The following is a 14,043-nucleotide window of genomic DNA, read 5'->3' as shown; positions in this document are numbered from 1 at the left end:
TGCATTAAGAAGTCCATTTTTTTAAAAGTTAATGATTCAAAATAAGCTATTTGGAAAATTAAAACAATATTGGATTCAAGCCATTTTACATTTACTCCATTACATGTTATTAAATGCACAGATGTGAGCTTATCATCTGTGATTTGTCAGGAAATCAAAATCCCTTCGTGGTATATAAAACTGAAATCCTTTGGCAAGAGAAATGGGGTATGTCCTTCTTTATTAAATCAACATGTCCTTTAAATTCAGACATCTTTATTCAAGCTCTATGAACTCACTGTTTTAGGGGTTTTATTGTTAGCTGTTTAATCTCGAAAAACATGTCCATCTCTCACATGCTCTTTTCATGCATATTTTTCATCTTTTTTATGGTTTCCTCATTTTTATTCTATTCTCTCTGAATGGATTTACAGCTATTCATCTCCTAACTGATAAATTCTTAATAATATTTTTTTAAATTGCTGCTGAGAGATCTTTATAAGAATTTCAAAGACTTCAAAGGAAACTAGAAAAACACACACACACATACACACAACAAAAAATAAAAACAAAAAAAACCCCCCAAACTTTACTACAAACTTCAAGGCTCTGTGTTGGCAATTGCACTCTTTCTTTTGTTCCCCATCACTTTTAGTTTGTGCGTTCTCCTTCCGTGAATTCCTCCCCCCAATTTTTTTCTTCCAGGAAACATCCCCTGATTAATCCTCTAGACTGTAACCTCATTGTAGGCATGGAATGTGTCTGTTATATAGTTATATTGTAATCCCCCAAACACTTAATATAGTGCTCTACACCCAATAAGTACTAAATATGATTGACTGACTAATCCCTTCATCATCTTGATCATATTGTCCATTTTTCCAGTTTAAAAATATAATCAATTATATTTATTGAGCTCCTACTGGGACCATTTAATCCTATTGCTTAAATTCCCGCATCTAAAATTTTAGGGTTTAGAGATTATGTTTTTGGTTGAGAATAAAGATGGTAGCAGATGTATCCTGGTTTGCATGGCAGCTTTTTTTTAATATTAATAATTAAATCATGTTTTTCCACAGAAAAAAAACCACCACACCTAATTTTTCTCTCTCCTTCCTTTGTGGAAATCCTTCCAAATTCATCTTCATTGAAAATTGCTTTCTGTGGAGCTTCTGCAAGCGAAGTGCAATAGTGAGCTATAAAAATGATCTGAATAGGCCAAAATAAGCCATCAAGAGATCAGTCAACAGTTCTAAGTGTTTGAAAGACTGCAGATAAGGGTCATAATCTTTGCTCTTTCAGAGCAGGAACTTTAAGGAGAATTCACATAAGACCCACAATTTCTGGTGTCTTTTTGGTTTGTTTTTTAAAGTTCAAGTTTAAGACAAACAACAAAGTGCTATATCAGAAAGTATTTTCTAATTAACTCAAGGATTCATGCAGAAAAGTTCCTCCACATTCTGCTTTATTCCTCTGTGGGGACATATTTATTTACTTATTTAAAAAAAGTTTTATTCTAAAAAATTCTTTTGCCTAAAAATTTCAGTTAGATGACCAATTTAGGGCTGATAAACATTGAACTATCTGATGAACATTAAACTATCAACACAGCAGGGCCAAGGGGAATGAGCACTCACTCAGAAGATCTAATCCTTCCCTTTGCTATGTGACCTTGGGCAAATCACTTACCTTCTCTGTGTCTCAGTTTTCCTCATCTGTCAAATGGAGATACAATACCTCCTCTCCTTCAGGTGGGATGCCGACTGTTTCCAACCTATCTTGTATCCATCCCAGGGCTTAATTCAGTCCTTGGCACATAGTTAACCCTTAACAAAGAACACTATTATTATTAACGTTGTGACCTTGAACTAAGAATCTTGGAAACTTGTTTGAAATCTTTGTTATAAGTCTCCTTTCATATAAATTCACCATTGTGATGCCATAGCAAAATGTGGCAAATTAAAATTTGGGTCTGAAATTACCTCATCACTACCAAGTCTAGATTAGAAGTGCTGATTTAGAGAGAAATCGTCTTACATGTTAAATGGATTAACTGAAGAATAGCCTTTAAGTCTTTTAACTTCCCACTTTCATTTGACCTGCAGTATGAAGAGTTACAGGGTCTTGACTAGTCTTTTTCCTAGAGTTTTCATTCTCCTGCTACACACACACAAGCACACACCAAAGAGTAAAGTCAGAAAATGTGCATTTACATTTCTTTCTTCCAAGTTCTTTTCATCAGGACTGCCAATTACAAAATTGCACTCTGTTCTGAGCCCTCCCTCTTTCCTGGGGACCCAAATCCTGAGGTGTAAACTTGAGGTCTGACTCTCCGGACTGCTATACTGACTGAAATTCTAGTTGCGTGATATCGCTGTTCTTCAAATATTCGTTCTTTCTTGCTCTCTGAGCAACAGAGCTGGAAGAGAAAAATGACCATTCAGTCCAGGCCACTGCTGCAGCTCTTCAGATGGTTCTTTAAACTGTTTTTAAAACCCTTCAATAGGAGAAAATCCATAACTTTCTTAACTTAATGGGTCCAGTGTTATATTGCTTTATCATTTTCTTCCACTATGTTTAACCAAGTCTTCATTTATTGGTTTGAACTTTTTCTTTTGGTGGCCATTATATCCCTGCAAAGGTTTACTTATTGATGACTAAATCCTCTTACCCTTCCTTCCTTTCTCCATCACTTTTCTTATTAGGAACAAGCTTTGTGTTCTGTAGGTTTCCTTTTAATGCACTTGTTGCTTAAGATTGGAAACATTCCAGTTAAAGCATTTCTATCTCCTACCCTTTGATAATAACATTTACAATTTATTTTTTCTTTCACATAAGGGAGAACTGAAAACTCTGTGAAATAAATGACCAAGTGAATTTTTATGAGACATTTGTTTTTCTTTATATATTCTTCATGGAAATATGTTTAGAGCCCTTTTCAAAGTTTTTTCTTTCTTTTTTAATATGGCCCTGGGAGCTAATTATTATTGCCAGTTAATATTGTTGTATAGATCAAAGTCTATCAAAGATGAAAACAAGTTGGATCGAGTAAATTTTAGAACAGAATTTGTTAAGCATTTACTGTGTGCCAGGCACTGCACTAAGCACTAGGGTAGATACAAGCTAGTCAGGTTGGATCTAGTCCATGTCTCACATAGGGCTCACAGTCTTAATCCACAATTTACATATTAGGCAACTGAGGTATGGAGAAGTTAAGTGACTTGCTCGAGGTCACACAGTAGATAAGTGGCAGAGTTGAGATTAGAACCAGATCCTTCTAACTCCCTGGTCCATGCTCTATCCAATAGGCTATGCTGCTTCTCATGCTGATTTAGGTACACACCACCCCAGCTGCCACATGGTTATTACTGATGAAATTGACTGGATGACTCTGAGAATGCTGTTGCCTATAGCATTCTTAGGATAGAAGCTGGACCTTAGGCTCAAAAATGAGTCTGGACAATTTTGTCTCTACCTAACCCTCATTCTTTCAATTCCAGATTATCTCTGCTAATTGACTCAGACAAAGAATGAATAATGACCCTTCCCAGATAATCCAGATCCTTCAATGTTAATCTTCTAGCCAGCTAATTCTTTCAGCAGCATGATAATGAGAAGTAAAACAGGTGGATTTCACTTTTCCCTCTACCAGAGGAGATGTCTCCAAGCTTGCATTTCGTTCCATCCTCAAATTTTGAGGTTTAATACCTCCCAGATGTCCGTGGGACAGTTTTCCACTGGTGAGAAAGTGGGTGTGCCAGGCAGGACAAGTGAAGTGTAAGTGATGAGAAAAGGGGTCTCACAGGTCTCATCTATTCTTGCATGCTGTTCTGGATCAGAGGTTCGTGTCCAGAAATGACATCTGCCCTGCTGGGGACAAGAGGAGAAATGGCAGAGACTGTGGGCAGAGAATGTGTTTAACCCAATACTGAATTATCACACTCACTGTGAACTCCTTGAGAGAAGAGATTGTGTCTACCAACTTTATCATACTGTACTCTCTCAAGTGCTCCACACACATTATCAATAAATACCATTGATTGGTTGATTTATTCCCTCACCCACACACCCATCTAGGGTGGTCACCCCAGAGTCATTTGATTCTGTTATCTTTCACCATACCTACAATGGCATGTATTATCATCCTACTGAAATTTCCCCAAACCTAGAGTATGTCTCCATATGATCTTCCAACTACCCCTTTTTGCTCCAAAGCAAGTACCTTCCCCTCCCAGGTTTCTCAGGCCATTCAATGCCATTTCCAAGCCAGGCAACTCAGAGGAAGGGGCCAAAGAGAAGGGAGGCTGAAAGCTGTCCAATTTCCAGTTGTTAGCAGCCAGTGCCATCTTGATGCTACCTCAGAAATGACGCCTCTTGCTTATTCTCTCATGATGTTCCTGTCTGTTCCAGTGCACTACTTTCCAAGTACTGAGACAATAGCAGCAGAAAAGTACAGGACAGTCTAGTGGAAAAAAAAAAGACAGTGCCAGGAGATGGTGGTTCTAATCCTAACTTTCCCACTGGCTTGCTGGATGCCCTTGAGCAAGTGACTTAGCTTTCTCTGGGCCTTGGTTTCCTCACCCACAAAATGGGGATTAGTTTCCCTTAGACTGTGAATCTCATGGGTGACAGGGACTGTCTTGTATTTAACCCAGCACTAAGAACAGGGTAAGCTCCTATCAAATATCACAATTATTATTAAAAATGCCTGTGTTGGACTGCCATCGCTTGCCTGGCATGCTTCCACCTTGACAAATCATGTTTCTTCCCCCTTTCAAAGCACATATGAAAAACAACCCTTTCTCCTTGAAGCCCAACTGAATTCTGATCATTTTGATACCCTCTCAGTAGATAGGCTTTCCTTGCCAATTCTGTGCCTTGGTTATTTCTTGTTTATGGGACATCTCTTATCATGCATTGTTGGACTGTATTCTATTATTTTGGTTTTCTTGTTTTAGGAATATTTTGAGACCAGTCCATGCAGCAGGACGACTGAACAAGCAGTTCTGGGGGAAAGAGTCAGAGCTGGAAGAGCTGCCATATGTATTGAGTTAATGTTGCAGATGGTGCAATATGGGATTTGTACAGTTGGATGTGACCTTTTTCTGACATGAAGTAAGAAAACGAAGGACTTAGAGATTTATAATAATGTAACTTGTGCAGGGATTAAGAATGGGGTGTTGACTTCAATGGAACTAGCCAGATTCCAGTTTGAGTAATTATGTTTCTACTTAACCCCAAGTTGAAATGTCATTTGAAAACCATCTCTCAACAGCCACGCCAGGGCAGACTCAGCATCTTAGCTAAGGGTCCAAATATTACTGGTTCTCTGAAATGATTAAATGGGCCACTGTATCTATTTAACACACGGATAATAGCAACTAAATTAAGAGGTTTTTCACCTTTATTTTTTATGTGGCAAGTTAAAATTTGACATGAGACTATGTCATCATTATTGTCAGTGACACTATAAAACTTGCATACTGTTTTTGACCTGGTAATTGGAATATGGCTTTTTCAGGGTAAAGTGTTTAGTAATGCCGCTAGACACCTGAGACATTAGACAAAGTAAAAACACAACACTAGTGCTCCAGGCAGAAAGAAATGTCTGAAATGAATGAATGAATGAAAGACATTCATTCCAGTGAATGTCACTGATAGATAGTCTCACTTAGATGAATCTGAGGGGATTCACTTAGATGAATCTGAGATGACAGTTTCCTGGAAGTCGGAAATTCTCCCAACCTAGAGAGCTCAGAGAGAGGGCAGAGCACAGGCTACAAGCAGTGTTATTACTGGGTCAGAACAGTCGTCCATTTGATCCAAATGGACCAGGACCCTTTGAGAAATCACATAATAATTGCTGTGGATTTACCCAGGCCCAATTTGAACCACTTGAAAGTTTCTATCTCCACAACTTTCTGTGTTAACAAGTTCTACTTGCTGATAAGAAATTCATAATCACCTGGTAGATAGCAAAACCACAGTTAGAATGCGTGTTTTAAAATTAATCCATCGATCAGTTATATTTATTGAGCACTTACTGTGTGCAGGGCACTGTACTAAGTGCTTGGGGATTCAGAAGAACCTGAGTTCTTGATCTATTCATGATATTTCTTGTGTTCTAATATTTTCCTTTTCAACCTGTTAAAATATTGGAAGGATTATTTTCAATATTTTTGAATAAGAAAGCTTTTAAGGGCTTTTATTATCTGCACATTTTATACCTAACATTTGCACACCTCTGAGTACGTCAGGTCTTCCATTTCTAAGATATTTTTCCTATTCTTAAGGATCAAATGCCAAAAAAAAAAAAATCCTGGCATTTTAAAAGGAAGTTTTGAACCCAAACTATTGAAACATAAAAATATGAATCTTATAATTTATACGTATTTAGGCTGACACACCTAATATTGCACTGGATCAGCATATTAATTTTCTTCTCAGAGAAGCGGTGTGGGCTTATGGAAAAAGCGTGAGCCTGGGAGTCAATAGACCTGGGTTCTAATCCCAACTCCACCACTTGTCTGCAGTGTTTTTTCACTCAAGAGATCCTAATAAATTCATTTGATTGATTGACTAAAGAGTCTGATCCAACAGCAAGTGCTCTCGCTCCCTGAAGCAGGCAACAGAACTGTCTATGTACTGTGGAAATCTCTTTCTCTTCCCTACCCTACACTCCATAAATTCTTCCCCAAGTAAATTACTTCTCCACAGTCAGAGACTGTGACCAAGCAGAAAGTGCAAATTCATTTTTCCAATCCAAACTAATTGCCTACCCCTGGCTGTTCTGCTAAAAAAAATATCCCAATTCCAGCCTCTTGAGGAATATGGATCTTCAGTTATCTCATTCAATGACCAATGATTAATGGTAGTTAATCAATACTATCTTTTTATCGTTTATTCCATGTAAAACACTTTACTAAGCACTCAAGCGAGTTCAGTAGAGTTAGTAGATATGATCCATATCCTCAGTAACACAATAAAGTTCAGAAAACATAAAGACATGAGAGATTTTGAAAAGGCAGAAAAATGTTGCATCATCACCTGCACTGATTCTAAAGAGTCAGATTTACTTGGAAATGACTATTACCTATAGGGTAAAGAGCCCTTTAGGGTATTATTCTCTCCTTTGAAACTGAGCTAGTAGAAAAGAAAAAAACATCAAAAGATAAGCTCATTGTGGGCAGGGAATGTCTACCAAATCTATTATATTGTACTCTCCCAAGAGCTTAGTATAGTGACCTGCACATAGTAAATGCAACTGATTAAGAGTAAGGATAAAAAGTGAATTTTTCTCATCATTAAGGCATAGTTGCTTCCCACCAGTCTGCTTGTAAGAAGAAGCACCGTGGCTTGGTGGAAAGATAATGGACCTGTATTTCTGAGGATTTGGATTTTAATCCTGGCACTACCATTTGTCTGCTAGGTGACCTTGAACAAGTCACTAAACTTCCCTGGGCCTCAGTTATCTCATCTGTAAAATGGGGATTAAATCCTACTCTCTCCTACTTAGACTGTGGGCATCATGTGTGAAAAAGACTGGATCCAAGCTGACTAATTATTTATACAGGGTTTGGTACAGAGTAAGCACATAAGTACCATTATAAAAAAAAACAAACCAATAAAATTATATCCTATAGACAGAGATAAAATTATGGCTACCTTCATTCATTCATTCAATAGTATTTATTGAGCGCTTACTATGTGCAGAGCACTGTACTAAGTACTTGGGATGAACAAGTCGGCAACAGATAGAGACAGTCCCTACCGTTTGACGGGCTTACAGTCTAATCAGGGGAGATGGACAGACAAGAACAATGGCGATAAACAGAGTCAAGGGGAAGAACATCTCGTAAAAACAATGGCAACTAAATAGAATCAAGGCGATGTACAATTCATTAACAAAATAAATAGGGTAACGAAAATATATACAGTTGAGCGGATGAGTACAGTACTGTGGGGATGGGAAGGGAGAGGTGGAGGAGCAGAGGGAAAAGGGGAAAATGAGGCTTTAACTGCGGAGAGGTAAAGGGGGGATGGCAGAGGGAGTAGAGGGGGAAGAGGAGCTCAGTCTGGGAACGCCTCTTGGAGGAGGTGATTTTTAAGTAGGGTTTTGAAGAGGGAAAGAGAATCAGTTTGGCGGAGGTGAGGAGGGAGGGCATTCCAGGACCGTGGGAGGACGTGACCCAGGGGTCGACGGCGGGATAGGCGAGACCGAGGGACGGTGAGGAGGTGGGCGGCAGAGGAGTACCTTCAGGGTACTTAGATTTTTGTGTACCTAATTAAAGGTCAAATAGTTGGCTATGTCAAAAGTTGGTTTTCACAATAGTCCATTTAAACTTTTCTAGAGAGAAAGTTTTGAAAATCTCTCCTAGCATTGAGGCTGAGATCCTGTTCAGACTTACCTTTGAGAATTTATTCTTTCTTCCTTGGTTAAACTGAATTTTCCACTGTAGTTCAGTCATTTTTTCCACCTGTTTTCTCTTGGTTTGTTGGAGGTTATACATTTGGCAATTATGTTCACTCTATTTTGTTGGTCTAAAACAGATCTATAAATGAAACAATAGCTTGAATACGATTATGCTATTTCTGCTTTGAAAGAGAAGGGGAACACTGCTACTGAAAATTGTTTAAAACCTTTGGTTAATCAGTCTTACTGAAGTGCAGTTTATCACTGTGTTAGCATGGCATTAATGCGGAATTAGCAGTGGGAGACTTATTCCTTGCTAAGGGTGAAAATAGCAAAATAAAGTTGTCATTTTCCCGTAGCTTTGCTTCTAAAGCTTTAATATGGTGATTTAGAGGGGAGGAAAGCTATTTTGGGAGACTGTGGGCCAGAGAATGAAATTCATTTTAGGCCAAACACATGAGAACAATTTTGTGGAAACAGTAAATTATCATTCTCTTCAGGCTGTAGTTTAAGACAAGGCATTAGGAGCAGGTGGTTCTCAAGCAGTTTTTATTCTGTTTAAAACTTTCCACCTGACCATCAGACAAGGAGAAAGTAGAGTTATCACATCTCTACTTTTATTTTTTCCCTTTTCTAACCTTTCTTCCTCCTACCATTTCCCCACACCACTTAGTCCTTGACCCTGGCCCCTGGAGTAACTAAATCAAAACTATTTAATGAGCACTCACTGTGTGTACAGCAGTGTACTGAGCTCTTGGAATTCTGTCTACAGAAAACATGGTGGCATACTAGTGTGTATCCCTCACATGGCTCTCTATCTCTCCTATTCTGCTATACATTCCCAATAGTCACTGATCATGGTGCACACCACTGACAGTTGTTTCAAGGTCAATAATAATAATAATAAGCACTTAGATACAATTATTATTATTCTCCATTCTAAAAGTGGCCATTTAACCCTACTCTTTTTTTTATTTTTTAGTCAATTTTATTTTCATAGCATATTGCATTGCTACAAATTTTATGAAAACTCTTTGCTGTAAAATCATAAGTGCCATTCCTTTTGAGTTTTTCATCTCCATTTTTAAAGTGCATTAATCATATTGATTGAGGATCTCCAGTAGGCAGAGCACTTTACTAAGCGTGGAGGGTAGAAGAGAAGTAAAACTCAGAATTCTTATCTATGTGGAGCTTATGATTTAAGGATGTCATGCCTCTTGTTCCGGCTACCTATATTATCAACCCCAGTCAATGAACTCCAGCAATTAAATGAAGCTAGATTCCACACTATGGAAAGTATGTTGTCTGTCCTCCAACTAATCATATTTTTTAAAACCCTCAATGATTCTTGATTTAATTTTAAATTTTCCCAGTTTTCCCATATTAGTAAAGAGATTCAGCCATCTGTGATTCCCAGAATCTCCTCCTCTATATATTTATATATAGACACATACACACATATATGTATATATATTTCTTTAAAAAAAATCTCAATAGGCTTGTTCTATTTTGTTCCTAGGAAACTCCTAGCAGTTGTTGGTTACCTCATCACCACCACCAGTGCTTTGAATGGACTAAACAACAGCTAGAGGAGGAACTCATCAAATTACGGTAGAACAACATCTCCACAGTGTCCTCCTTTTAACGGATTCATTCAACTTCTCCCCTACCATGATTTTATCTGCAGTTTCATCTCCATTTCCAATCAGTGCATTAGGTTTTATTCCATAGAGAACCATGCAATTTATATATAATGAGAGCAGCTGGGGAAATTTTATGACAGGAGGAGATGGAGGAGAAAGATGCAACTCCTCTTCCAATCTCTGGGTCCTTCCCCTATGCTCCTAGTTCCCTAACAGACTTGGAAGCACACAATTCATGAGAATAGGGTTAGCTGTAAAATGCTGATCTTGTTACCTACTCCTGCAAAGGCCTCAGTTACTATGTCTAATATAGAATCTCAAACTGAGAAATAGTGAAATGTGTTTAGCAAATATCTCAGCTAAAAAGAATATCACTATTGGCACTGTACAAACAGAAGATATTGCAGAATTATTCAGAGTTATGGGCCTGAAATTGAACAATCAGAGAATAGGGTATAAATAATTTCTCTTGGAGGAAGAGAGTGTTAAAGGATTTAGATGGAAATTTTCAGCTTAGCTTAGGTATATTAATAAAATAATAATAGTATTTGATAAGTAATTATTCTGTGCTGAGTGCTGGGGCAGATACAGGAAAATAAGATCAGGCATCATGGGGCTCACAGGATAGAGGGAAATGAGAACAGGTATTTAATCTCTATTTTAAAGACAAGGAAATTCTGGTACAGGGATGTTAAGCAAGTTGCCCGAGGTCACATAGCTTCAAACCAAGTCTCCTGACTCCCAGTCCCATGTTCTATATCACAATGCTTCCATGCTGCTTAAGCAGAAACAAATAATCTCAACATAAAGTCCCAGGCCTAGGAAGATAAGGAAATAGAGAAGCAGCCACTAGTAGAAATCAAAGCAGCCCAGTAAACTGGGGATTTCTCCAGAATTATCCCTGAGGAAAACTCGTTTTTACCCAGCAGGGAGGCTGGGCAAGTAGTCTCCTCTCAGGATGTTCCATTGTGTCTCCTCAGAGGCCTAAGCAAACAGTCCCCTTAGCTTCTTGATCCTGTGGTCTTTCTTTCCCTTTCCTTCCCTTCAATTACCTTGCCATGTTGGAGCTTTGAAAAGTTGTTTTAAAGCACTCCTCTTTGGTTGTGACCTCATCTTTAACACTCCCTTCCCAAGTGAATACACCTTTACAGCCTCAGGCAATAAGGAAAGAGAAGAGCCAGAATGGAGTGTGGAAGAAGAATCAACTCACTGTAAAAATGAAGGCAACTGGGGATCATTCAATCAAAAACATTTTCTCTTCCATCATAAAAGCAGCACAGTCTAGTCTGAAGAGCCTGGGCCTGAGAGTCAAAGGATCTACGAAATGGGGATTAAATGCTTATAGACTATAAGCCCCGTCTAGGGTAGGGAGTGTGCCTGATTTTTCTTTTTATGTTATTTGTTAAATACTTACTATGTGCCAGGCACTCCACTATTAGCTGGGGAAGATACAAGCTAATCAGGTTGGACACAGTCCCATGTCCCACATGGGGCTCACAGTTTTAATCTCCATTTTAGAAATGAGGTAACTGAGCACAGAGAAGTTTAAGTGACTTGTGCAAGGTCACACAGAAGAAAAGTGTCAGAGTCAGGACTAGAACCCAGGTCCATCTGACTCACAGGCCCGTGCTCTATCCATTAATAACCATATGTTCATTCAATAGTATTTACTGAGCGCTTACTATGTGCAGAGCACTGTACTAAGTCCTTGGAATGAACAAGTCGGCAACAGATAGAGACAGTCCCTGCCATTTGACGGGCTTACAGTCTAATTGGGGGAGACGGACAGACAAGAACAATGGCAAGGGGAAGAACATCTCGTAAAAACAATGGCAACTAAATAGAATCAAGGTGATGTACATTTCATTAAAATAAATAGGGTAATGGAAATATATGCAGTTGAGCGGACGAGTACAGTGCTGAGGGGATGGGAAGGGAGAGGGGGAGGAGCAGAGGGAAAGGGGGAAAAGAGGGTTTAGCTGCGGAGAGGTGAAGGGGGGGGTGGTAGAGGGAGTAGAGGGCGAAGAGGAGCTCAGTCTGGGAAGGCCTCTTGGAGGAGGTGAGTTTTAAGTAGGGTTTTGAAGAGGGAAAGAGAATCAGTTTGGCGGAGGTGAGAAGGGAGGGCATTCCAGGACCGCGGGAGGACGTGGCCCAGGGGTCGATGGCGGGATAGGCGAGACCGAGGGACAGTGAGGAGGTGGGCAGCGGAGGAGTGGAGCATGTGGGGTGGGCGGTAGAAAGAGAGAAGGGAGGAGAGGTAGGAAGGGGCAAGGTGATGGAGAGCCTTGAAGCCTAGAGTGAGGAGTTTTTGTTTGGAGCGGAGGTTGATAGGCAACCACTGGAGTTGTTTAAGAAGGGGAGTGACATTCCCAGATCGTTTCTGCAGGAAGATGAGCCGGGCAGCGGAGTGAAGAATAGAGGAGGAAGGGAGGTCAGAGAGAAGGCTGACACAGTAGTCTAGCCGGTATATAATGAGAGCCCGTAGCAGTAAGGTAGCCGTTTGGGTGGAGAGGAAAGGGCGGATCTTGGCGATATTGTAAAGGTGAAACCGGCTGGTCTCGGTAATGGATAGGATGTGTGGGGTGAGTGAGAGAGACGAGTCAAGGATGACACCGAGATTGCGGGCCTGAGAGACGGGAAGGATGGTCGTGCCATCCACGGTGATAGAGAAGTCTGGGAGAGGACCGGGTTTGGGAGGGAAGATGAGGAGCTCAGTCTTGCTCATGTTGAGTTTTAGGTGGCGGGCCGACATCCAGGTGGAGACGTCCTGGAGGCAGGAGGAGATGCGAGCCTGAAGGGAGAGGGAGAGGACAGGGGTGGAGATGTAGATCTGCGTGTCATCTGCGTAGAGATGGTAGTCAAAGCCGTGAGAGCTAATGAGTTCACCGAGGGAGTGAGTGTATGTGTTTAGCTAATATCTCAGCTACAAAAAATATCATTGGAGTTAGACAAAAGCAGAAGTTTGCCATTGAACAACCAGAGAACATTTCAAAACTACACAAAACCATGTGCCTGCAATTGAACAGTCAGGTCTTAATACATAATTAGCACTTAGAGAAGCAGCATGGTACAGTGGAAAGAGCACGGGCTTGGGAGTCAGAGTTCATGGGTTCGAATCCCTGCTCTGCCACTTGCCAGCTGTGTGACTTTGGGCAAGTCACTTCTCTGTGCCTCAGTTACCTCATCTGTAAAATGTGGATTAAAACTGTGAGCCCCATGTGGGACAACCTGATTACCTTGTATCCCCCAGCGCTTAGAACAGTGCTTTGCACATAGTAAGCGCTTAACAAATACCACCATTTTTTTTATTTTTTATTCACTTAAATACCACTATTATAATTCCCCATATCACTATTTTTTATTATTACTCTATCTCTGATTTTTCAAACATAGCTACACATCCACTCCTCTCCGCAAAACATACTGTGGCATAAGAAAGAGCCAGGGAAAAAATCAGGGATCGATTAATTTTTTTTTTTTCTTTCATTTTACTCATCCAACAATTCCCCTCCCTTCTCACTTGCCAACAAAATGGCTATAGAATTTGAAGTATTCATAGTCCTGTAGTTCTATGTGCTGAGCTGTCTCTTCTTTGAATGTGTGCTCCTGTTGAACAGGGGACTCACTTTGTAAATATAATTTGGTATCATATACATACATATGAGAAATTAATTTATTTCATTATCAAGACTTCACATGTGAGAGTAAGTAGTGGTTTGGATCGTGAGATCTTATAGTCATGATCTCAACCAAGCTATTAAAAAAAGTTGTTTATTGTATGGAAAAACTCTCTAAGAGTTTATGTATGTTTTCATGGCAACAATCACTATGAAGAAAAATTTGATGATGATGAGAGGTTGGATTATTGCAGGACTCCTATATTAAACTCCCCATTATCTTCCCTATTCAATAAACACATCTTCCTGATAAACAGATGTTCTCTGCATATTCTATCTTTTTTGTCCAGCTTCTCAGAAGTCACACATTTCTCTAATATTAATAATAGTG

This window comes from Ornithorhynchus anatinus, chromosome 13 (assembly GCF_004115215.2).
Source record: "Ornithorhynchus anatinus isolate Pmale09 chromosome 13, mOrnAna1.pri.v4, whole genome shotgun sequence".
Classification (NCBI taxonomy): domain Eukaryota; kingdom Metazoa; phylum Chordata; class Mammalia; order Monotremata; family Ornithorhynchidae; genus Ornithorhynchus; species Ornithorhynchus anatinus.
This window is presented reverse-complemented; position numbering follows the sequence as displayed.